The following is a 26,267-nucleotide window of genomic DNA, read 5'->3' as shown; positions in this document are numbered from 1 at the left end:
AGAGGCAGCCCAGCAACCGAATAATAGGGAAGGACCAGAGCTTCTGCGGCCAGGGTGGGAGGATTGTACACCATGGCAGTTCAATACACAGCTCAGGCCACGTAAATTGCCTCCTAACCTTTTCGTTTGTAACTCCGTGGTTTAGAAGAGGTTTCTGTACACGGTATCTCGTTCTATATGGTGAATGAAACAAGTTTGCAGCGTCGTCAACGTCATTTTCTTAATTTGTTTATTTAACAGGTACTGATAGCCTCGTTATCAGGCCTTAGGCAGGAGTATACAATTCGGATCAAGAAATGCAAAAACAGCGGGCAAGATACTAAACCATGAAGGACAAGTCAGAACAAAAGCAGAAGAGGATTTTTATATCATGAAGGTCATTTGATGGGGAGGGGCGCATGTACTTACGATTTGTGGGCAAGTGTGCAGAGGAATGATTAAACCGTTGGGCAAACAACAGTGTCGGCGGATAACGCATTCCATTCGCAAACAGAACACGGGAAAAAGGAAATTTTTAAATGCGTTAGTCCTGCACGAATAGTTTAGAACTTTTTTGGTGTTATGTGATGAGTTGGTTAGTATAAACAAAAGTTTTAACCATTCGGTCACGCCTGAATGCAAGACTTTCGAGCTCTAGATCTTCTAGAAGGATTTAGGAGGACGTGCGCCAGGTGTATGCGTTAAAAATGAACGTAGCAGATTTTCTTTGCTCTTTCTCAAGTTCGGCAATATTAGTTTCTGTATGTGGATCCCAGACAATCGCATCGTACTCGAGGACGGGTCAGATAAATGTATTTTAGGCCAAAGTGTTAATTTAAGGTGAAGCGTTCCCTAGCGCACTTCTTAAATGACCAAGTTTCTTCATTGCTTCTTCATTTTTTCTTTGTTTTGTGTGTAACATGTTTAACATGTTTAACAAGTGTGTGTAACATTCGGAAAGACGAATAGATGTTTGAATATTACTTTTTCGAACAATTTAGCGCATGTGTAAAGAAATCGGCCTGTATGACGTAAAGAGGGACTGATTTTCTGTTTTTGTATGGGAACGAACTTGGCGTATTTCCATTCGAAAAACAAATGATTGTCACTACCCATAGTTTTCGTTCCGGCTGCTGTTTTATATGGAGAGGCACCGAGGGCGGCGGAGGGTGTTATTGAGAAACCGATGCAAACGAGCCGGAGGGGCACAACTAATGTCACCGCGCCCCGCGAGAAAACAGACGCTAATGCATAGTTTACGATTTCGTTGACATTTACGAAAGGCGCCTTTAATCACCGCTTCTCCAGAAACGCTTCTTCGCCTAGCCTCTGCGATTTTGACCTTTGCGCGTCGTCACCGAGGCGTGCAGTCACCCCTGTCGCGTTTCTTGATGCTTGTATTGGTTGGAACTCCGGGATATTGGCCCCGGCGTGAATTCAAGGTGATGCCTTCGTTCTAAAGATAGAAGCCTGTTTCCCTGCCGGGCATGCCGATATAAGATGACGTGTCTGGAGCTGACGCTCATTGTATGAGTTGGACAAGGTACGGTGCTTCGGCTGCCCTCATCTACGCCTGACAGGTTTTATGTAATGGGTCTTGCGTAAGATACGAGCTCGTATTACGAGCCTCGTTAGAGCATTGCCCCCACGGCTGCTGTCCTGGAGACGCTACGCAAATTGTGGTGTTTTGAGTTTTGTGTTTGTTATTTTTTTTGCTATTTTCGCTGCATTGAGGCCGAACGTGGAACTAGAGCGGAGCTCTAAACGCCAATATATTGTTCCAGTTATAATTTTAAATAACAGTAGAATCCTGTTTCATGTGCTGTGTCGGACATCTTTTTGCAACGCTCGGGAGTACTCAGATTTCGAGATCACAAAGAGCACCAGTTAAATATCTTGATTGTGCTTGCCATAGGTTGAATGTAACGCTAGAATTGACAGCGGAATTTTTATTTGCTAGCAATTTACAAGAAACGCTTAAGGGCCTTCCTCCACGGCTCAGTTTGTAGGTATGGGCCGATCGTATAAGCGTGAAGGTCACTGAGTTACATCACTTAGTGGTGCTGAAATGCATTGCTCAAAAGTCTCCTTGGTTACCACTTTCTTCGTGCAGCGTTAAAAGAAGGCTCCGAGCTTGGACCACCGGCAAAGTCTGGTCCTGAAGGTTCAAATATTTAGCGAAGGTTGCATTGATTAAAAACCTTTTAAAGTTTCGAAGGTGATAATTAGGTTAGGAAGCGGTTTCTTCAAAGATCATTGGTAACGGGAAAAAAAGACAAAAGCAAGACCAGATCGTGGTTGACTTTGTAACAAAAATGCGATTTGTATAAAGTTCTGGCTCTTCACGTCTCCGAACCAACGCCTGAAGTATTTTGCTCCTCCGAATACCGCGTCATGATGTCTGTTACAAAGCAAGAAAGCTACGAAAAGACGTTGCATCAAGTCTGAGTGGTGTTTCTTCTTTACATCGAGTGCATTATACGCGTTGCGTGACATAGCATCAGAGGGACAGCGAACTCAGTGGCAGTAGTCTAGCCTTCACTGTGCCTTAATGGGAACCAGCTCGAAGTGTGACTAATATTCAGCAATTTGTAGTGAGTGCTTCCTTATTTGTGTTCACGTTGTACAGAGAGCAACAGCGCATTTAGGAAATGAAGGAAGTTTTGGATACAATTGAGTCTTAAAAAATACGGTAATTTTAACTGTTGCCATAATGTAAAATGATCGGTGCAACGTTAAGAGATGGGAAGCGGGCGGAGTGGGTGAGAGAACAAACGCGCGTTAATGATATCCTAGTTGAAATCAAGAGGAAGAAATGGGCTTGGGCACGGCATGCAATGCGAAGGCAAGATAACCGCTTGTCCTTAAGGGTAACGGAGTGGATTCCAAGGGAAGGCAAACGTAGCAGGGGGCGGCAGAAAATTAGGTGGGTGGATGAGATTAAGAAATTTGCGGGAATATGGTGGCCGCGGCTGGCGAAGGACAAGGTAAATTGGAGAGACATGGGAGAGGCCTTTGCCCTGCAGTGGGCGTAGTCAAGCTGAGGATGATGATGATGATAATGTGGTCTAAGAAACCCGAATTTCCGCCCTGATCGGAGAAAAATATCCGCACTGGCAATCGTATTAGAGCCGAAATCTTGTCGCTATTTTGTCTTTCGTTTCCTGATACACCGTAAGCAAAAAAGGAGTAAGAAAAGCAGTAAGCTGTCCTGTACAGTATTCATTATTATAAAAAGAATTAGCTAATTCTCTAAAAGAATTCGCTAAAAGAATTTACTCCCATAGAGTATATTCATTTGTAGAGTGCAGTCTGTCTTCCACAGTACGCCAAAAGAGCATGTGGTTACTCCTCCTGCTTGTGCGCAAAACGTCTTTGTTACCTTCGTAATTCTGCTTTCTGATATGTCCCAAGATTACTGAGGTTGCAGAAAGCTTGCGATGTGTTGACATACATTGTTTGTTTGTTTTTTGTACTCTGGTTATGTTCCTTTATTACCGCTCGAGGCGCGAGGTTTTACGACTTAGTCACGAGAGATGTAACCAAACACCTCTGGAATTACTGCAGGAGTGCTAAAATGTTTCCACGATGTTCGAGGTGACTATCGATGTTTGGTTGCTTCTTATCTCTAAAGTTCGCTGCCCTGCGAAGTGCGACCGCAAAGGATGGGCAAATCGTACGAAAACTCTTTCTCTTCGCGTACGGAGACGGACAAGAACGCAACCACTCTCATACCAGGGTGTATCTGCACAACTAGAGTTCACAACTAGAGTTCACAACTGTACAACTAGACTTCGATGCCATTAACAATTAATAATCAGTGTTTTCTGAAAACTTCCTGAAAAACTTTGACAATCGCTCTTTGCAAACTAACTGGGATATGTTTACGGCCAAAGTTCACGAACTAACTCAGAAATATATTCCAAGACGCACCATCACTTCTAATCCTCAAGCCCCATGGTACACCGCCCATATAAGACGCCTATCTAACAGAAAAAAGTGCCGATATCGTATAGACCTCCTCCATGTTTGCAAACAAGCGAGGTGGCGCTGCAGTCGCGAACGGGCTCGCTGTAGGCAAGAAGCCAGGGAGTGGCGTCGAGTTGAGGTGGTGCAGCGCCGGTTTTCAAGGCTTGTATGCGCGTTTTGAGTTTCTGAGAATCATAATAATGGTTGATGCTTTCAACTTAGTATTCCTCGAAGTACACGGGCTCGCGTTGGCCATGTACGGTGTATTTCGACATGGTGTGTATTGTATTATGGCTAGAAAGCGCTGCAGTTGGTTTCTACCCCAGGCATTCAATAAAATGATAAGTTTTTGACACTGAACTAGCAAGAATGATTTTACTTCGGGACAGTGCTGAGGGAAGCACTGGCGTTTTTTCGGCAGAGCCGACGTGCGCTCACCGTCTGTTGACACACGTGTCGCGCTGTGCAAAAAGTGGGGACAGCGTCGTTCGTGTCCCGATCTCATATGTCTCGCGTAGCCGCTCTTTTTAGCCGTCAGATCAGGCACCACCAGGCTGACTTCTCCCCTTCTTAAACTGGTCGATTTGGTGAAAAGTTTGGATTCCTGAAATTATATTTCTTCCAGCCCTGGGTCTTCTGTTTGGTTACTAAAAATTACAGCAAAATATTCAGTAGAAATTCATAAAATTACGGTTTTTAGATCTGTGGTCGTCAAAAATTGTGAGGTAATGGCGTTTCTGATGGTCCTGGCACGTCGCGAACTCTGCTGGTTTCCGACGACGGAGCACCACAATGGTAGTATCACTACGCAGAAGAGGGATCAGAGGTTTTGTTAATTTCAGTGCGGCATTTATTTGACCAAAGCGAAAGCGAAGAGGCCATAAACGAGGGAAAAAAACTTAAAGGTTTGTTTTGTGATCTACCACATTTTCTGACTGGCATCACTCACCCCTTCGTAAATTTGTAACGAGTGGAAATAGAATGATTCTATTTGTCGCGAACGATTCCAGAGACATTGAGGAGTGCAATAAATCTCTCGAATTTTTGTTGCTACAGGAGCAGTAGTATGGTAGTCATTTTTGATAAGAAAGGTACTGCGAATCTGAAAAAAAAAAGAAGTAATACCGCCATCATAGAGAATAGGGCGTTGGCAACGTGCTGGCATAAAAATTTCCGCATTTTCTACTTAATTTTTCAAGACCCGTGGTGACTTGACGAGGGTGTTAATTATAATTATCCAAGAACTTTACCAGTTATAGCTCAAAATAAAACGCATTGCTGAAATTAGCAGAGCAATTTCATATTTGCACCAAATTTGGTTACATATCTCAAGCATCAATAAAGAAAACACTTTTCATTGCCTCATCCCCTGTCAATCTCGCTACGTGCCTCTGTTGGTAGCCCGCCTGCGGTTGCTTCTTTCCAAACAGCCTTCGCGATGATGTACTACTTCATGAAGAAGCTTATGACACATGATGCAATGAAAGTACGCTGTTCGAAGCATGCCAACGCGACCGCGCAAGATTGTCACAACTTACCAAAATTTTGAAATATATATTAAATGCCCTAAAATGCGTCATTATACGTTCGTATAACTTCTGCACACGTTAAAACATGCTGTGCTATCAACAAAATAACGCGCTCCTCGGTGGAGAGTGGCCCTGCCGGCGCCCGTGCACACCACCTGAGGGTGATAAATACGTTCGCAGCTACATACATGCTTTTTCTTTTCCTTGCGCGATTTTAAGCGTTCCATGCTGTTGTTCAGGTGAATGAGCGCGGCAGTTTCCGTGCTATGAAGTACGTTGACTGGCAGCGCCGGTCTACACCCAGACTTCGCGCTTTTACTACCGCGGCTCATTTCCTAATGCGGCATTTATTTCCGAGAAACTTATTAAAGCTAATCTAATTTTTCGTTTTATGATACTACGCGGATCCAACAGTGACGAAGCTGGTCAGTACCATAGCCTCCTTTATATAAAGGAGGCTATGTCAGTACATGCTGCTTCTGCAGTGCGCAGCCACGATATGCAGCCGCCGGCAGCTGCAGCAGCTGCGGTAGGCACGGCCAGGCGGAACCTGTTTTGCCTAACACGCGAAAGTCGCTACTGACATCAGCGCCACCGCATCTCCGTGACGTCGCGGGGTGAAGGAGGTCTATAGCTAGGCTATCACCGTGTAACACACACTGGGACGCATACAAGACTGCCGCTGATGCCTATACTACTGCACTTAAGCATGCGAAAGATAACTTCCTTTCCAACACGTTACCATCCATGCTATCTACTAACATTAAAAAATTTTGGCGCGTCATCAACCCACATACCGAAGAATCTATTAACTTAACTGACGTGTCAGGGACCCTATTCCGGCTCATTTATGCGCATCAGAACTTAACAAAACCTTTATTCAGAGCTTCTCGCGCACATCAAACGGCACACATCCCGTTCCACTCCGGTATAATTACCCTTCTATGCCTCAAATTTTCATCGATACATCTGGCGTTGCTAAACTTATTGATGCCCTAAAACTTCATTCATCGCCCGGTTTTGACTGAATTCAGGCTAAATTAAAAAAAAATACAATTGCCTCTAGCTCCTTAATACTAACAAAGATTTTTCAGCAGACTCTCGATAATTCCATTCTGCCAACACAATGGAAAGTCGGGAAGGTGGTTCCATTATTCAAATCAGGAAATCGAACCTCTCCTACAAATTACCGCCCCATCTCGCTTACTAGTACTTGTTGCAAACTATTAGAACACGTCATTTTCACTAACCTTGGGAACTTTCTCGAGTCTAATTCCTTTTTTACACCCGCACCGCATGGCTTTCGGAAGTCATTTTTTTGCGAAACCCAACTTGCCAGCTTCACTATCAAACTTCATCATATTTTAGATCGCGCGTCAGAAGCTGATTGCATTTTCCTTGATTATTCTAAGGCATCTGACAAGGTATGTCACCGCTTATTATTTTTAAAGCTAACCCAACTGAATATCGACTACAGCATTCTGAAATGGATTGAATACTTTCTTCTTAACCGATCGCAGTTCGTTTCCGCTAATAATTTTAACTCACCTTTCAGCGAAGTTTACTCGGGCGGGCCACAAGGCTCTGTGCTCGGACCCCTTTTATTTCTTATTTACATCAACGACCTCCCTTACATTTTATCATCTAACATTCTTTTGTTTGCTGACGACTGTGTTGTTTTCCGCGAAATAAAATCCCCCGACGATGCTAACCTTCTTCAGCGTGATCTCTCTAACATTTCTCTTTGGTGTAATGAATGGCATATGGAACTTAATACTAATAAGTGCAAAATTATGCGAATATCAAGAAGTGCCAACGCTCCGCCTGTGTACTACCTAAATAACGTTCCCTTAGAAGCGGTTACTTCATATAAATACCTGGGTGTTCATATTTCTGCTGACCTTAACTGGAAGCGCCATATTGAGTACATTGCTAACAATGCTAACCGCATGTTGGGCTATGTGCGCCGTAACTTTTCCAAAACTCCGTCTTCCTTAAAATTATTGCTTTATAAAACACTAATACATCCTAATCTGGAATACGCCGCCGCCATATGGGATCCCCATCATGATAAACTGATAACTTTGCTTTAGCTAGTTCAAAATAACGCTGCTCGCTTTATCCTGTCCAACTTTAACCGTACCGCAAGTGTAACAAGCATGAAAGCTAATCTCTCTTTGCCTCTTTTAGCATCCCGCCGGCAGGCAATTCGTTTGAGCCTCTTTCATAAACTATACCATCATCCCATGCTACATGATGCCCTCATTTCCTCCCCCAGATACGTGTCAAACCGCATTGATCATCGTCACAAAGTTGGCATTGAAACGTGTAACACTGTAACTGCATTTCAGTCTTTCTTGCCTCGTACATCACGCGAATGGAACCGCCTTCCCGCAGATATCGTCGACATAAGGATAACCAGCATTTTCGTTCTGCACTAGCTAACATTGTATAACAGGAATATAATCTTTGTTTTGTATCATGCATTGCATCTGTTTATGTATCTTCATGTTTTGTAACCAATCCCCTCTTTAATGCCTTTGGCCTTGAGGGTTCAATAAATGAAATGAAATGAAATGAAATAAAATTTCCTTTTCTTGTGGGGGAGGTGCGGAAGTGCGGCCATCTGCGAACGCGAAAAGTTCGAATCTTAGTGGCACTGCATCTGGTGAGTTCTGTTAGGAAGTTAGCTTTTTGGTGTTTCAGCGGTTTTGGGTTTTCCTTTTTTTTTGAAGAAAGTTGTGACCCATGCAGCGATAAGAGTGCTCTCAAAAGAACAGATCATAAACGAAATTTGCTAATGGCCTGGGCTCCTGACGTTGAAAAAGGAACAGAACAGTGACGCGCTCTCTGGTGGCGAAATTTTCACAAGCTGTCTGGTTCATACCCGCTAATTCAGCAGCAGGCGCATTGGTACGCAAAAGCGTATTGCAATTTGAAAATGTCGAAAATATTGACGAAAAACGGACGTTCAAAACAATAAAGGCACCCGCTGCCGCCTGGGATTAAAGGCAATGGTTTTGGTTCTCAGTTCCTGAGTCATCACGTTGCTTTCGCTTTACCACAGCCTAAATTCTTGAAGATACAAATGATAGCATGTTGAGCTGCAAACACAACGCCGAAAAACAAGGGTCCTCAGATACTTATCAATTCGAGTCTGTCTTTCCGCAAGTCACCACCACCTTTCTACTTCCTGCTCTGACACCGGAGGAGTTGCCGTTACTCTTAGAGCGTACTGACTGGACGCAATTAGAAGCGGCACAGTTGTCCTGCTTTTCATCATCATCATCATCATCATCATCATCAGGCTGACTACGGTCACTGCAGTGCAAAGGCCTCTTCCATGTCTCTCCAAATAACCCTGTCATTTGCCAGCTGCGGCCACCGTATCTCCGCAAACTTCTTAATTTAATCCACTCACCTAACTTTCTGCTGCTGCCTGCTACGCTTGCCTTCTCTGGGAATCTACTCCATCACCGTTAAGGACCAGCGGTCATCTTGCTTTCCCATTACATGCCCTGGCCAAACCCATTTCATTTCTTATTTTGATAGAAATGTCATTAACCCGAGTTTTATCTCTCGCCCACTCCTCCCTCTTCCGATCTCTTAAGCTTTACACCTATCATTTTTCATAAGGCATTGCGTATACAGGGTGGCTAGTTTTTATAGCACAATCTCTCCTCCGTCCTTCAACAAATTTGCTGTTACCTGATCCTCACCAGCTGCTTTCACGCTTTGCATTGCTCATAAGGCTTTCTTTACTTCCTCTTTCGTTACTGGCGGGATGTCTCATTGCTGTGGGCTACTGCCTTTCCCATTAACGTTCGGATTACATTGGCTACTGTGTAGATTGGTGTATATCTATTCGGCTATTTTAACTATCTTATCTATATTGCTAATGACACTGCCATCTTTGTCTTTTAGCGCATACATCTGGCTTTTACCTATGCGTAGTTTTACCTTCCCTGCTTTTAGGCTACCTGCGCTCTATAGAGCATGCCTGATTTTCGCCGTTTGAAACTGCTTGATGTCGGCTACCTGGCGGTTATTTGTTAACTTTGGTACCGCTGCCAGTTCTATTCTGTTCGTAGGGTTAGACGCGTTCATGTTTTGGTGTTTCTTAATCACATTTTTGTATCCTGAGATAGCTTGCCGGTATCCTGTCGAACCATATTACCACCTGCTTCTACTGCGCACTCCATAATGATAGCTTCAAGGTTATCGTTCATTATTTCAACATTAAGATCGTCTTCCTCAGTTAGAGCCGAATATCTGTTCTGCAGCGATATACTGAATTGCTCTACTTTCCCTTTTACCGCTAACTTGTCAATGTACTTTCGGTTTACTAATTTATTCCGTTCTGTTCTCAGGTCCAAGCTAATTCGAAACGTCACTCTTCTGGGGTCGCTACAACACACCATTCCGTAGACCTCTACATCCTGCACCGTACCTGGGTAAGCGCATAATATTATGTCCATTTAAATTTTATTCTCGCCATTTCGGCTCTTCCTCATCCGCTTCCAATTCTTTCGTTTCCGGGAGAAGGTATTCGTGATCGCTAAATTATTCCTCTCTGCGAACTCTGCTAATAACTTTCCCGTGCTATTCTTAGAACCTCTGCCATAGCCGCCTACCGCGTGGTCTCCGGCCTGCTTCTTGCCTATTTTCGCATCGAAGTGCGCCCATTAGTGCAGTGTACTGTGATTTTACTTTCTTCATTGCGGATTCCACGTCTTCAGAGAACCTTTCAATGATCTGGTCATCATGGCTGGATTTCGGCGCGTAGGCCTGCACCACCTTCAGCTTTTACCTCTTGTTGAGCCTAATTACTATATCTGCCACCGTCTCGTATATACTATAGGACTCCTCTGCTGCCAGCAACATCATTATCGACGAGGAAGCCCACACCGAGTTTTAGACTGTCGGCTAATCCCCGATAGCACTGTGCGTGCTATATAATTCCCTCTAGTTCCTCGAATAACACTGCTAAGCTAGTCTCACTGAATAAGGTTTTAGATTTCAACGTAGACAGGTTGTTTCCAATGGCGGCCTTTCCGGAGCAAGAGATTCTTGGCGCTCTCCGCTGCCTCATAGGTCTGACCGCCGTGTTTCTACCTCGCAGCCGCTGGGGACTGAGGGCCGAGGGTTTATTGGTTTGTTCATAGAAGGTTGCGGCCAAGGACTACACCAGGGGGGCCAAATCCTGGTCTGGGGAGGGAGTGCGCGGTCGGTTCTCGTCGCCGAGATCAGGCCGCACCTCAGGCCTGGTTACGCAGTTTCGTCAACACGTGGAGTTCCTTTTTTTTAAACCCGGTGAAGAATATTGCAGCACCGGGATTCGAGCCCCGGTCCTCTTGGAAGCGATGCGGTTGCTCTAACTCTACGCCATCGCTGCATTCCTGCAGTCTTGCTTTTGAGTGAAATGCAGGCACACCGACACAGCATCTGGGCACTGAACTGCATTCTCAATCCTAAATTTGAAGGCCAAAGAATGTATATTGGCTTCCTCCATATTCGCAGTATTCGTGTTTTCACTTCACGGTACTGACCACTGACCAAAACATGTCAGTGCGTTTATGGTGTAAATGAAAAGATCGTGCCCCATATTTTAGAACTGAAGACTGCAGTTATAAATTTATTTGGCATTGAAAAGGCTTGGAACTCTTTGTTGCGGTGAAACCCTGATATTTGTAGGGTTAATTGGAAAGACATGGGCGAAACCTTTGCACTGGAGTAGGCGTACTCAAGCTGCTGCTGATGCTGATGATGCACCACATGACCACGTCTCGGGAAAACGTCTCTGATTAGTTTTAAATGCAGAGGAGTGATTTTACTTTCAGTAGCGTTCCTCATGCTTTATTGCAGTTTGTGGTCTCTCCAGTGCTTCCGTCGATAAAAAGCAACGCACACTTTGCACCGATGCATATGTATTTTACCTTATGTCGCTAGATGGCGCCAGTGTGTTCTTAATTTCTCGGTTGATGCAGCAATCACGGTCCACCAAAATGTTCGTCGACAAGTTGTACAGGCGCGGACAAAAGTAAACGGAGCACGCAACTGTCTTCGAATATTTTTCACGTGTCACCTAAGTGAAATTTCCAGCCGTAGCACGCGCATGCTGGTAGCGGAGGTTGGTGGGCTTTCTTGTAGACAAACAGCGCTTCTTCAGTAACAATGGAGAGATCGTGATTGCACTTCGAACACAATAACGTGCTCCGTTTACTTATGGCCGCGCCTGTACGTCACTGTGCCGCAATAGCTTTGGATGTGGAAATTGCAGGGAATGGTACTCTATACCAAAATGTCTAACTACTCTCTGGGACGTGAGATTACGTATATTACCCTTTGGCAAATCAGTTCTCCCAATGTGCAATCGCCATCGCTTTCGCTAATCATGGTTTCTATTGTGAGCCTGGATAGAAACGGAAGGATTCACTGATAAAAAAAAAAATTCTCGGTAAATATTACTTCCAGGGCTTCTGAGAAAACCGTTGCCGAATCGAGCACCGTACACAACAAGCTTTCTGGTGCGCCTCAAAAAATCGCGTGCTTAAAATTCAGTGTTATGTCGCTTTAAGAAAGTGACATATTCTGGGCATTTTCCAGGGAAGTAATCGCCTTTTACTCAATCTGGTGGAGTTTTACAAAGCTGACTTCTTTGTCCTCGGGAAGCAGGGAAATGTAAATAGAGAAGGATCAGAAAGCTCTATCCCGAATGGAAAATCTGTTAAAATACTCGTTTCACATGTGTGGTGGTAGAATGGAGCCGAGCAGACTAAGCAGTTGTGAAGAAAAATTACTGATCCAAAATTGACGGTTTCCACTGTGTGCAAGCACTTTGCTGCTTGTTCTGCTTTGCGTTCCAAAATGCACTCTGTCAAGCAGTTTTTCATCTTTTGTATTGTATGCTTACAGTTCTTTGCTTCCCAGTTTTGTCTACTTTCTTTGATAGCTCTCAGTAAGTGTTAACTTCTGTCGCATGTTTCGTGTTGTATTGAATTAGGAGCTATTTTTAACAACGATCGTTTTCATTTCTCTGTGTATTTAGTAAGGCTTACCTCATTTTCGTTTCATTTCTGTTGGTATGCTCGTGGACACCCATCCTGCCAGACCGTGAATTCTAGAGTCAGTATTACTATAAAATAAATAAATAAATAAAAATAAATCTACTTGCTTAATATTTAACTGAATAAATATGTCATTCCCAATGCTGCATTCCTCCTTCAAATATATATCGGTGCTTCCCTATATGAATAGGCGGCAGCATTGACGATCTTAGTAATCATTGCCAAGAGCTTCCATTTCGTTTGTTGAATAACGCATTCTTTTCTCGGAGACAACATTTACAAGTGCGTGCTCGAAAGTTTACAGCGATAGTTAAGTGGTGTCCTTGCACAGGGTGAACTGTGCTGCCGCCGTCGTCGCCGTGATATGTCATAGCCACAAACTTATATGTTCAGCTTCAGCCCAGTAGAAATATTGCCCACGGCTGTGTTCTACAGGAAGGCATCCAGGGACCCACTCTGAAACCACACTAAACAACGAGACACAGACAGGTCTTCTGTGGTAACTGGTACACATCACTTTCATTCCCTAGTGTAGCAAAAATGTGAGTGTTTGTTTTTTTAAACATTGACGTATACGGGCTGCAGGCACAAAGCTCCTGCTTTGCTTACAAACTCAACAGCCCTGCAATCCTCCAATAAGTATCACACACCTAAATTATTCAAGTCATAGAGTCATGCTGTTCTTTTGACGCACTCTAGGCAGACGCGGGCATGCGCAAACAATTCTGCTCGCGTCCTGCTCGCCTAAACGATATTACACTCGGGTTATCTACGCGTTTATAGTCGGCTTGAGTTTGTAGAAGCAGGCGAGAGGAAGGAACCAAACATAAAAGCACATTTTCTAAAAGTTGGTTTAAAATAATGAGCAACCTTTGAGCCCGGCAATATGTGTCAAAGATATTCGATTCTTTTTTAATATAACTGCGGGCTCGCACCTAGGCTGACGTCGACCCAGCTCACCTGCTATCGCAGAAAAGCCTGCGAAGCGTATAGAGCGCGGTGTATGTTCGCCTGTCCTTTTAGAAACACGATGGCCGAGCTCTAGAAATCGTTGTGCATTGAATCGCGCAAAAAGTCAATGCTGCTTACAATTATCAAAGGCTTGAGTACAAGACAAATGCAGAACTGCTTCAGGAACTTCGCATCAAAAGGAAGTCAGCTTTTATGACTTACGACCGCGTCGTCCCCTTCCGAATAAAAATGCGATTGCTGAGGACGAAGAGTTTTATTTGCGCTAAACCTTGCCAGTTAACGAGCTCCCAAAAGAACTCGGTTAAAGAAGGTCCCTTCGTGAAGTCCCAGCTCGCAGCTTGTTTGCTAGCGACTCAGATTTTCGCAAACTGAAAATAAACATGCCGAACTTGTTTTGGAAGTGACTAGGTTAGCAATTAATAACACGCCAGCCTAGTTTCCTTACTACTTCATTATCTCGATAAACGAATGCAGTTCAGTAACAAGTGAACTTGTAGCGCTTGTAGTGTCTCCCCTCTTGTTCTGTGTTCTCTGTCTTAGTTTGCGCTGTTGTTCCACCATGAACTGTATACACAGTGGAACATTTACGCAAGCGATGGAGTGTTCAGTTGGAAACGGGCTGCGCTTCTTAAAAGGTAACCATAGCAGCTACGTTTAACATTCATCGGGCGTCAACATAACAAAGCCCAAACAAACCAAACTACTTGCACTATGTACAACCACATGACTTGCCGCTGGAAAAATTAAAAAAAAAATTGACATTTTTGAATTTCCCTTCGGTGTTGATCGTTTCTTCATTATATAGGAGAGTAGTATACTAGTGGAGAACAGGCCGAATAAGTCTTTGAAATCAAGCCAGTGTCTGAGCCTGATAAAACTCGAACTGTGTCCGCAGTAAAAGGAAAGTAACTAGGACACGGTGACAGCGGTGCATATAACTGGCGGTCTTTGGGACGAGAATATTGGTAGCTTTTGGTCGCGCTTTATTCTGGGATAATTTGGAATGCAATTTTGAAGATAGCAAAACGTCGGAGTGGCATGAAATGGCGGCGGCAGTTCCTACCATTGAGGCAAAATAACTAAAGCGAAGCTTTGCGCAAATTTCTTTAGATTTTCTATGGACTGCCAGACTTCAGTTCACAAGAGAGAGAAAATAATTTAATGAAGGGCAAGGGGGAGAGGCCAGCCGACGGTAAGGTGACCCTTGCCTGCTACTCCACACACTGGAAGGGGGAAAGGGAAGTAAAAGGAGAGTGAGGGTCCTAATGCAGGGTGATCATGCCACAATACAATGAATTGCTTGGAGTGGTCTGTGTTAGACGAAACTACGCACACAATGGATGGCACTTATCTCTCGAGACGACATACAGCACATGGAGCACTTATCCTCCTCATGCAGTATATCTCTTAACACACACACACACACACACACACACACACACACACACACACACACACACACACATGCACACACACACACACACACACACACACACACACACACACACACACACACACACACACACACACACACACACGCACGCACGCACGCACACGCGCACACGCACACAGTTGCAGAGAAGGACTGTGTACAATCTCACATCCTGGCACAAACGGGTGTGCAGTCGCAGCTGGCACTGTACACCGTGTCGACGCGCAGAGCACGTGGAAGTGTTACAGACAGGAATCTAAGCCTATTTCACAGCAAAATCTGAGAAGAGCTTTTATTGCACGCCAGCCATCAGTTTAGTCGGCCTGGCGCCTATGGTAGTTTTCTCAGAGAGAGACCGTCCATCCAAAATGCCTGAGAGTATTTTCCATGGCCTTCTTCGTATCAGTGTAGTGAGGGCACTTCTAAATAATGCCATGGATTGTCTCTGGGTGGCTGCAGTTCAAGCAGCTCAGGCTAGCTGCAACTCCAATCTTGTGCAGGTAGCTTTTGGTGTACGCTACACCATGCCGCATCCAATGGAGCAGAGTTCCTTGGCGTCGCATAGCAGTCGATAGTAGGTGAAGTCGCGAACCATTATCAAGCTGAGAGATGCGGTCCTGCTGGTGGTTCACGTCGTTCCAGTGCATTTGCGTGGCAGCCCGCACTGAATGAGCCAGTAAGGCTGCGGCGTCACTTCTTGAGAACGTGACTTAGATGGCAGCCCGATCAGTATGAGCCCGCTTAGCTTCCGCATTAGCGCTATCGATTCCCTCTATACCGCAATGGCTGGGTATCTACTGAAGCCTGATGGTGTGGCCAAGCTGGAACGCCTGATTTAGCTAAAGTGCGGTTTGCACGGTTAGCTGCTCGAATTCGCGTCGTTTCATGTACGTTTTTATGACTCGCAATGCGGCTCTTGAGTCTCAGAATGTACTCTAGCGTTTTGCAGTCTGCTGACCAAAGTAGCGGATGGCCTCTTGTATGCCGATCAATTCAGTTGCCGCGGATGATGTCTGTGCATGAGCCTGAGGCATTGGCAGAAGGAGCTGCCAGGCACAATAACGGCTGCTGCTGAAGTGGTGTTCGTCACAGATGCGTCGAAAAACATGTGCTGAGTCATCATACTTGGAGCAAATATATGCTAACGCCAGTTGCTTCAGTCCCCCTATCATGATATGCAACTTTTTTGGCATTCCTGGTATAGTGCCACCCACATTCGTACTTGAAATTAACTCTAACGACACCTCCACAATCTGGTGGAGCATGTAGTTTGTAAAAATCAAGTTGCGCTACATCCTGGTTCAGTTAACAAAGTCTGCATGCTCCCTGTCGAGAAGTTCTATATCTTTCCTGCAGGTAATCATAAACATATAGGCCCACACACTTTTTTTGCAATGAGATTTTAAAGACTGTTATGTAACAGATTCTCAGTACGCTTTCGTCAATAGGCTGTGCATAGATGTCCTATAGATTTATGGTCTTACACTTTAAGCGGACTGTGTATAGAGAGTCAGTAGACCTGTGAGCATAGGAGCTTGAGCGGACAGTTGTCTAGTGACTCCCAATAGTCAATGAAGAATATGCGGAATATTTGCCGCATATATGCCCGTATATGCCAATGTATGCCGAATTAATCATTTTCTACTTAACAACCGTAGATCACGGCGAGTCCTCCTACCACTACCAGCGCAGTGGCGCAGCGGTTAATATATTTTCCACTGCACTGGCAGGTGGCTGTTTCTATCACAGCCGTCGACAGGGATTCTATGACGCATGAGGCTCTTCCCGAGCAACACCTCGCGCAACTGGCGCGATGCTCCTCGGAACTTACCCGAGCGTAAGCGAGTAATCTTGCCAACGTATGCACGTACGATCTTGTGCCGTTGCCTACAACCCGAGTTACTGCCCGAGCTTACCCGAACAACTCGGTAAGCTCGGGTAGTAACTCGGGTTACTCAGCTGTGGTGCATATGGTGACAAGATTTTTGGTTGGTGTTGGTGAGAGTATGGGTGCTTTCGCAATAATATTGGAGCCGAGCAACCAGCACCTAAGGGTACTACAACCGTCATATGACCATCCTCAGAGTGCTAAATAAGGAGCAAAGCGTAGACGAATCCCAGACACGACCCTCCTCTTGATATCGGCGTCTGCACTGCCTCATCGCGGACGCAATATATGCGGCGGAACTTCGGGGTGCGTAGCCACCGCACTTTTGACGGACACATCGTGAGCGCCTGTTTCTCTTCTTTCTCTTCTGACACGCCCTGCTCAGAGCCTATAACTTCGCCGATACTTCAGCGTTCCTGCTATAAAACCAGATCGCATAGAAATGCCCGGTCAGTTTCTCCCCCTAGTGTATTTTTTCTTCTTCCTACACCTCACTGTCCTTTCCAGTCACCGCGAAAATTTTACGTGCTAGTTGCGCACACGTTTTCCATGTTCTTCCTATTTGACGTTCTCTGATGGTATGCTATTATCTGCTTTGTATAATTCGTTGCTGTAAAGAACACGCGATGCGTGTGTCCGCTAAGAAGATGACCATGTAAATTAATACGACATAAAAAAATGAAACCAATGTTCTTTATAGCGAGCGTCATGATTCCATACAAAATGATAAAGCTGGGCCCAGTATAGCACTTCATCGCGCTGATTAGCCAATCGTGAAAGAGTAACCTCGGGGCGCGCAAAGTAGCATATATTAGAATAAGAAGGAAGCCCCGGCACCAACCCGAATGTTAAGAGAAAGAGATTATAAAAGTATAGGTGCAGCCTTCTTGATTTCTAAATTCAAACTTCAAAATTATGACACGTGGCATCACTTTCACTTCCGAAAACACAACTGGCTATTCCCTTTCATCTGTCTACAACAAGAATAATAGCGGATGATCTAATTAAACATATTTTTCTGTGCGTAATGCACCTCCTAACTTCCTCCCTTTTGATCTCGTGACTTAATTACGGGACGTTTTCGTTCCAATGGCTTGTTAGGCAAACCTGCATTAGTTATTATAAAGTAGGATAGGTTAGCCTTTTCGGGAGCCTCTCGCCACTTATGTAAAGATTTTTTTCCTCCTGAGTAATTTTTGAACGCCTCAAGAAGAATAAATAGTTATGTTTGGAACTCCAATTTTAGAGGGTAATAAAAAATTATGCACTGGAACAATGCCTCAAAATTGTAACAAAGGAACTTAAGGGTTTGGCGTATAATTATCGAGCGATCACCGAGTGTCAAACGTTTTCTTCAGTGATGCACATCTCACTAGAAACACAGAGAAAAATACTAGTATCAGACTAGGGAAACCGGCCTGCATGATTAGGTCGGAGGACCGGCTACTACGCTGTTTTGAAGTATATAATTTGACGTATTCTGCAGCGAGCATACGAAATCAATAAAACTGCGATATGAAGGCAGCTAAATTCCTCCGGAAAAAAAGGCCATAACGCTGAGGCAGCGTATGAGTATCGGGCATTAGCATTATCGAGCGAATAATGCGTCACTAGCCATCTTCGCTATATCCGGTACGAATGTTTCGTTATATTCGGATATCTACTTTTTTTTTGGCGCCAACGTGTACAGCGCAGGAAGACAACTTGTTTGACGCCACTTTCGTATGTCCGAGGTCAATTAGTTTTGTCGTAATGGACGTTTGAAGTTTCAAGAACTCAAAGTGTGAAGAACCAAAGGTCGTCGGTGCGAATCCCTATTATGAGCTACGCTTTGATTCGACTATTACTCTTATGGTCCGTAACGCGCTGAATCGTTTGACATTATTCCTAATATTCTACGCCAATTAGGTGGTCCACAATCTGTGCACCAATGGTACCATCCAATGGTACCACTTGAATTGCCTTTTGTTTCATACTAAGCCGGCCTTGAGTAATGCGAGAATTCCAGCTAACGCTCCGAAAGCAATCACTGTCACCTGCAGCGCGTCCGCGCGCGGTGTGCGCGCGTGATGTGCGTGCGTTATGTTTGTGCGCGATGTTTGTGCGCGGGTTTTTGTGCGCGGTTTTCCACCCGGCGTGTTTCCCCCGCGCGTAAGGACCCTCTTGAACTTTTTGGACACTGTGTTTTTGAACACTTGCGATCCCTGTGAGTGTGTGTACACCGGGCGACATCGGTCGCCGTAATGTATCTTTGTTTTTGTAGAGGGACGGATGTCTCTTTTTTGATTGAAGATCCAATAAAATTCTCTACAGTAAATGCATTCGCAATGTTTTGTTTGGTTTATTATGGTTTAACGTCCCAAAACGACTCAGGCTATGAGGGACGCCGTAGTGAATGGCTCAGGAAATTTCGACCACCTGGGGTTCTTTAACATGCACTGACATCGCACAGCACACGGGCCTCTAGAATTTCGCCTTCATCGAAATTCAGCCGCCGCGGGCGGGATCGAACCCGCGTCTTTCGGGTCAGCCGCGATATCGAGCACGCGTCTTTCGGGTCAGCAGCCGAGCGCCGAAACCACTGAGCCACCGCGGCGAGGTCATTCGCAGTGTACACAAGTGTGTACATAATACCTCCAAAGACTAGAGTCTAATTAAGCTTTAACTTATGATTTTTTAACAATCCGAGAAGTGTCCATTAAAATAAATTTCTAAAAAAAACACGGACTGCCTGTTCATAAGCGAGCGAAAGCGGCGATCAAAAGGCTATAAGGGGCTGCCCTTTGTCGTCGCACACTCCCTAGTAGTGCCTTCGGGCCCCATCCAAACACGCTGCTTGATCTCGGTGAAGGCGAAATGCAAAACACCCGTGCGGTGTGCGCTTTAGAGAACAGGTGGCTGAAGTTCATTCAGAGCCCCTCTGCAACGGCGTGCCACGCAGCGCACAGTGCAGTTTCGCCGCTTAACGAACACTTTATAACCCATACCGCGGCTTGGCAGAACCTAAAGGTCATGTTGATCAGTCGGAGTGCACTAACCACAAAAAAAGAAGAAAAGAAAATCTTGATGTTTCGTCGGCCACAGCTCGTGTCACTGACATTCGCAGCAGCAAAGGACACGAGAAAAGATTCCTGCTAATCCCTCGCCGTGTCTGCTGGTATTGCTATGCGGCTTTGGACGCGTGGTTTTGACTTCGTGCGACCAACATTCTCGATGCCGCACGGGTAAGATCATTCTATAATATTCTTATCACGCCTAAGAGTTCCCTTTCGTGCAAATTGGTCAAGTGTTGCTTTTGAGTTGTCAGCATCACTGCACAGACATCTCTTATTTGCGCCGGCCAGCCCTATCTAGTAGCTCGGTGGATCGCGTACGGCTCAACAGCAGGTCACGGCATATAATCCGGGCTGCTGTAACTACTCTGAGATGCAAACAATACGCTCGTGGACTGCTCGTTTTTATTTTGAAGTTAAGAAACCTCTGGGCCGACGGTCAAACTTAATCCGAAGCACATCACCATGGTCTCCTCCTTTCTCAATGTCCGCTTCTCGTCTCTCAATAATTCAACAATTCTTTATTACCATCAGGAGCTTTAATTTCCCTCCTAATTTTACGACTTTTTATTATGTTATGACGTATCTGTGTTTTCTGACTGGTAGTCTATAGAATCAACACCCTTACTTCCCATGATCTAAAACCAAAATTCAGCATGTTACGCCCAGAACTCAGTGTTTTCAACGCTTTTATTGAATAAGCAGTATGCCCTTGTGAAAGATGATGATCGACGACGCGCACTCATTTCCCGAAGGAAATGTGCTCGCCTGTCTCGAACTCGAACGACTAGCACTGGGAACTCAGCACACGCTAGGCGTCACGTTCATTCTTGACGATGCGCACGTCAATATGTTTGTGGTAACCAGAACATCCTTTCCCGAGTGGATGAGTAGGTGCAAATGAACATCAGTTTAGCATAAATAGTTCTTGAATTGTTTGTAAAATATTGCGCAATTGCTTTTTCCCTTTCGAACTCTACCATTCATTCCAGGCTGACTGACACACAGGATTTTCCTTCTGTTAAATGCGACGCGCCTTGGGCTGAACGTATTTTTGTACAACCGCTTTTTTGGTGAAACGTCAAAGCCGAACTTTCTCGAGTGTATTCAGATTAGTGCGTGATATAAAATGAGAAGGAAGTCTGGATAGTTAAACGACGTTTTCTTTCAGGAAAGGCACTTTACGGTGCAAATGATGCGAAACGTGTCCAAATGTCACTTTTTTCATCTCGACAGTTTTGAAAACTTACGTCTTTTGCTCATTTTGATAAGCTGTGCAGCAGATCTCTATGCACAGTCATTACTACCTGCATGACTGTCGAACATTACTATCGAACATTACCTATTAATTCTTTTTTCAAACAGCACGTCTATGACAGAGTTTGTGATGTCAATCATTAGAGTGCTCCCGAACTCACTCAGTCGATGTACGCATTTTTGCACTATCGTGCTGAAATGCTGCCCTCTCTTTTACATTTTCTTCCTACTCACCCAACAACAACAGGGCAATGAATTCAGCGACGCGTGGCTTAAGGTCCTCGTCTAATTATGCATTTCCTTTTGTAGTGGGCCGGCAGACCATAAAAAAGAGCTGCGAAGATGAAAGGTTCGTTTTTGCTCGCTATTGTCTTTACAAAGTGTATCTCGCCATAACGCAAGAGTAATGAACGAAGCAGTGCCAATCCGCAGTCAAAGGACTGCCCGTGGACTGGCGATAGCCGCAGCACCAGCCCGGCGGGAGCAGAATCGCGTGGGCGTCGGGAGCCGAATCCCGTAGAACCCATGAAAAGAAAATCGAGGAACACTCGCTAGCCCCACCGAGCTCGTCGGGCTTCCGCGAACCAGACCCTTTATGTACCCGCTCCGCTATCTCGCCCTTCCACGACTGTTCCTTCGTCGTTTTCTCTGTCAACAACCCATTGTGCGCCTTCACACGAAGTGCGCAAGAACTGTGCTTCCCAACTTTCCCTACATGGGATGTACTTACTTATTGGCGCTTCAAAAAAAGACCCGGCTTCGTCGTTTGTTTCACCACTCACATCTGCAAGCTTTCTGTTCTTCTTTTTTTTTACGCTTCAGAACTTACAAATTCCCGCTGCCTTCATTGCCGCTGTCGCGTGGCATACCAAAGGGGTTCCTAGATTTGGAGCTGTCTTCTCGAAATTTGCTCCGCTCTGCGCGTAGAAATAGCAAGCTAGAGATTTCCCCAAAAACCCGAATTCAAAGAAAAACATTCGCTTCTTCTTTCCTCTATCAGCGCTGCAAACTGAAAAGGAAATGTGACGCAAAGGTTTTGATAAGAAGGTCTTTTCTTGCCAGAGTCGACGACTGCACACCATCGCCAAAAGCCAATTTTCCGCTGTACTGAACCCGATGTTTTATGACATCACTGCCTAATTGTACGCATTTGTGTTCTACTTTTTACTTTGTTACATTCCGTTCTAGCGTTTCACTTCTCTTGAAGCTTGCATGTGTTTGAGAAATATTAAATTTACCTTAGGCGACTGCTTGCTCGCTGGTTTGATTACAGTAATAAAAGTTAATTAACCCTCATGTGTCCATGGGTGTATTTTCTGCCGAACGGCGACATTTCAATTACTGATTATGCAAAAGGGCTGTTTCAATATTTACTGTTATTGTAATTCATTGGCATGTGATGCAGAAAATATTTTACGCCTCAGGTATCAGATTACGGAATCTTTTTTGCGCATGTGTTGCTGTAAACATGAAATTCTCATAAGCTCTTTGCTTTCGAAAGGATTCTGGCTGTATTGCTGCCGCTGACTAGTGTGACGATATTTCCTTTTTATAGAACGACTCGACCTGGGTAATGGCGGGGGTGGTGTGAACATACGCTAACTGCATAATAGAAAGTACAGTGCCGATATTACTTGTTTTAAAGTTCTGTGACGCCGTATACCACGATTGAAGCTCTGGAGTGGTACCGTATTGCTAGAAGTTAAATTACAGTGATGAATAAGGGTGATCTTCTTGTCAATTTCAGGTACGACGTAGTCACCGTGCTGAGTGGTGTATACTCTAATAGCATGGCAATCACAAAGATGAGGAGGACATGCGTTGTGGTGATTTAACGGGTCAGAAAACTGAAACGTGGCATTTTTACAGCCTTCAATAATGAAAGAAAATTTAGAAGTATACGTGCGATAGAATCCTGAAAATGGCTGCATGCACTGTGGCACCAGATAGGCCGTCAACTCTTTTTACCTTTCAGCTAATAGTAGAATGTGAGCCCTGCCCAGTGAGCATTAAATCTGAAGCCATGATTTTCGAATACATGAATACGTTGTTTTCAGTAAATATGAGTGCGCACTTGTATGTATACATGCTTAAACGACGTAAATGTGAAGAGAGCGAGCTTTACATCAGAGCAGTGTGTACAGTAAGTCAGTTGTTCTAACTGTAGCCTTTTGTTTCCCTATGTCACGTAGAGTAAAGGAAGCGCTTGACCTGCAGTAAACTGCAACGCTATGATGGCTTCTATAATTAACAATAACAACATTGCTATCCCGCGTCTCTTTACGCTTGTTACCCGGCACTAGCGAATTGAGCAAGGCTCACTCTATTATGCGTTTTTGTTTCACATAGGCGCGCCAAATTCGCATCAAAGCATATCATGCGCCAGCTTCTTGCAGATTTGCGTCCTGTCGAACACCTTGCAATACAATTTCGCTCCAAATTCGTGTACTTACATTTTGTTCTCATGCAGTTTTCATCAACAACAAAGCTGCATATCGCGTAGCATATGCATAGCACTGCATATCTCGCAAATACTTTGTCATCGTCTTCGATACTAGCCATAGGATCTCCGTGGATGAGCATGTGAAAAGCCAGTGAACTTCCACATTCTTGGTGAAACTGTTCAGATGCATCCTCAAATCGAATTCGTTTTCGAGCTCAATCACACAGCGGGAAAATGATTCCCGCTCCTGAGCCGCAGTAATTTTCTGTTGCTCGGCAAAGAGATGGAGTCTTTCTCATAGGGGAGAAGTAAATTACAGCGCCACTACTTTTTAGTTCCCTTAAAAGCGAGCTAGGAACTTCCCATGGGCAAACAAAGAAAATGTTCTTTTTCCGGCATTGTGCAGTCGACGCAAGAACAGAAGATAGCATCAGAGACGCCATTGTGGCAGGCATTACTGAGCATCGACCCCTCGAGGGGGCTTAAGGGCCACCCAAGCATTATTAAGCGAGTGTGCCCACCGTTTTGTGCCAATGAACTAAGGCCAGCAACGCCAACCTAACACCTAAGGTGCACCAATTGTTCGAGTAGGGTGATCAAGCCGTTTATTCGGGGCCGGTTGATGTTCAGCGTCCATATTTTCATCCACCAAAATAGCCCAGCGGTTGTTGGTTCTTTTCCGGATTACAACTCTAAAATACCCGCATGTGTTTCTCGCTTTCTGGTTGGTTGCATGTTAGGTATTCGCCAACATCCATTAGTATTACAAACCTTGTTCAAATACGCAACTATGGTGTTGGGTCGGCGACTCTGCTTCTGTTGCCAAAATAAAAGAAGACATGGAAGTGGGGGCATCTAACCCAAAACATGCCGGGCACGTGGAAGTCTCCTCTCTGAAAGAATGAGACCCTCTGCAGCGGGGTTCTCGACCCAGGAGCCCCGCCGTCCAACGACCGGCATTGTGCCCTCGTGCGATGCGCGCCGGAATGCCTGATCGAATCACGAGGAGTGTCATCGGGTTGGGTGCACGCGCCGTGCGTCCAGTAACCGATGGTGTCAATTACGGGCGGCCGAACTGAGGCCAAACAGGCAGCCCGTGTTGACAACCGTTGCCGTGCTGTAATCCTGTCCACCGGTGAGCCTGCAGCTAGGAGCGGTAAAGACGGCTCCTATAGAAGCTTTACGACTATTTCCAGCTCTCTTTTCCTTTTTCCACGTTTTCCTCTGCTTCAGCTTCCTTGCTCATTTATTTCACTGCATTGTCTGCGGGGCCTCCTTCATGTCACTTAGGGCTACTTTCTCAGCAGCATTGAGCTGCCTCGACACAGGCTGGCAGTCAATGCAGCCCTCCTCGCCGGCACCCTTCTCGGTTTCTGTTTGCAAATCCGTTTTCATGTTTTCGTGCATATGTGTCGGGATGGGACTCGGTTCGCAAGAATGCGCGTTCTTGTTCGCGCTGCCCTCTGTCGCAAACTTCACAAGACTGCACGTAAGACACCTCTTTACAGACAGCGAAGGCGAAGCGTTGAAGTAGCCACAATTTAGCGCACACGAAACGGATAAATCAAGCTGAAGTCGCAATACCTAAGTGTCCAGAGTGTCAAGCTTTCCAAGTGTCGCGTAAAAGGCGTGTGAAGTGAGGAAAAGGCACGTGGGAAAGGTAGGATGGGGAACAGTGTCATCCTTGCATACCTATTTATTAAAACCTTCTTAGTCGCCGAACCTAAAGTTTTTCAAAGACGTTAAATGGTGATGAGAAGAAGAAGCTAGAGATTTTATTAGATTTAACAAAATCGTGGCGTATCCTACGTTTACATTAACCTGCAGTCCCGCGAGATATGCTGTCGCTACATTCATCACCATATCTTCCGACTTCCTGTTTAATCTAGGCAGCTCCTTTCGAAAGTGGAAAGGAAGTTAAAATAAAATGCGGCTTTGACGATCGCGTGAATTTTAATAACAGGAATATAAACAAAGATAACAAAATACTCAGGAAGAAGAAATGAGACTACACAGCACGGCGAATTACATAATGATTTTTCGCATACTTTTGCGATCAATTTGCGAAAAAAAAAGAAAACAGAACAGGCAGATAGAAGTAAAGTGCTTGGAAAGTCTGTTGAAAAGTGTTGCCTAGAGGTTGTAGTAGGTTTTCATGAAAAAAAATGAGGAATTTCTTTTCGTACTCACCGTGTCATGCACCTGATTCAAAGAAAATTAGATTTTGCGAGATTTAAATGAGAGCAAGCCCGTTTTCCCCCTCACGTGGCCAACTGTACCCCTATACACAAATCCGTCAAAATTCTGGCGCAGTCAATTCAGTCAGCACTAAACATTCGCGCACTTTCACCGCCGGGAATACGTGCTCCGTTTACAAAAAATAAACAGACCTTTCGCATCACGTATAGAGAAAATAAAACCTCATCAATATTACTTACACCAGCACTGCTGAACCAAGTAAACCAAGTAAACCCTTAAAACTCGCTCCGAAATGAAGACATCGCAATCACTTCTTCCAAGGGCGCGACACTGCAGCCGCCCGCTTGCATTGCAAATAGATTTCTGTCGTTGATATTACTGAACTAAAAGCTTTAAAACCCCCTTCCCCCCCCTCTCCCCAAAACCCGCAATCCCACTCCAATTTGCGGCCACTCAAGGGCGAAGCAATAGCTGGAATT

General features: G+C 44.9%; 1 protein-coding gene across 2 annotated transcripts in view; it reads left to right on the top strand.

The window, feature by feature from the left end:
* CCHa1-R (CCHamide-1 receptor) overlaps positions 1–26,267 on the top strand; it is a 425,261-nt gene that overhangs the window by 275,268 nt on the left and 123,726 nt on the right. For both annotated transcript variants that reach the window (XM_089572502.1, XM_089572501.1), the window contains exon 2: positions 9,848–9,931. The gene's annotated coding sequence lies outside the window, so the exon portion shown is untranslated. The remainder of the gene's footprint in view (positions 1–9,847; positions 9,932–26,267) is intronic.

The sequence above is a fragment of the Amblyomma mixtum genome, chromosome 2 (genome assembly GCF_055824585.1).
Source record: "Amblyomma mixtum isolate Tamu chromosome 2, ASM5582458v1, whole genome shotgun sequence".
Lineage (NCBI taxonomy): Eukaryota > Metazoa > Arthropoda > Arachnida > Ixodida > Ixodidae > Amblyomma > Amblyomma mixtum.
This window is presented reverse-complemented; position numbering and strand designations above follow the sequence as displayed.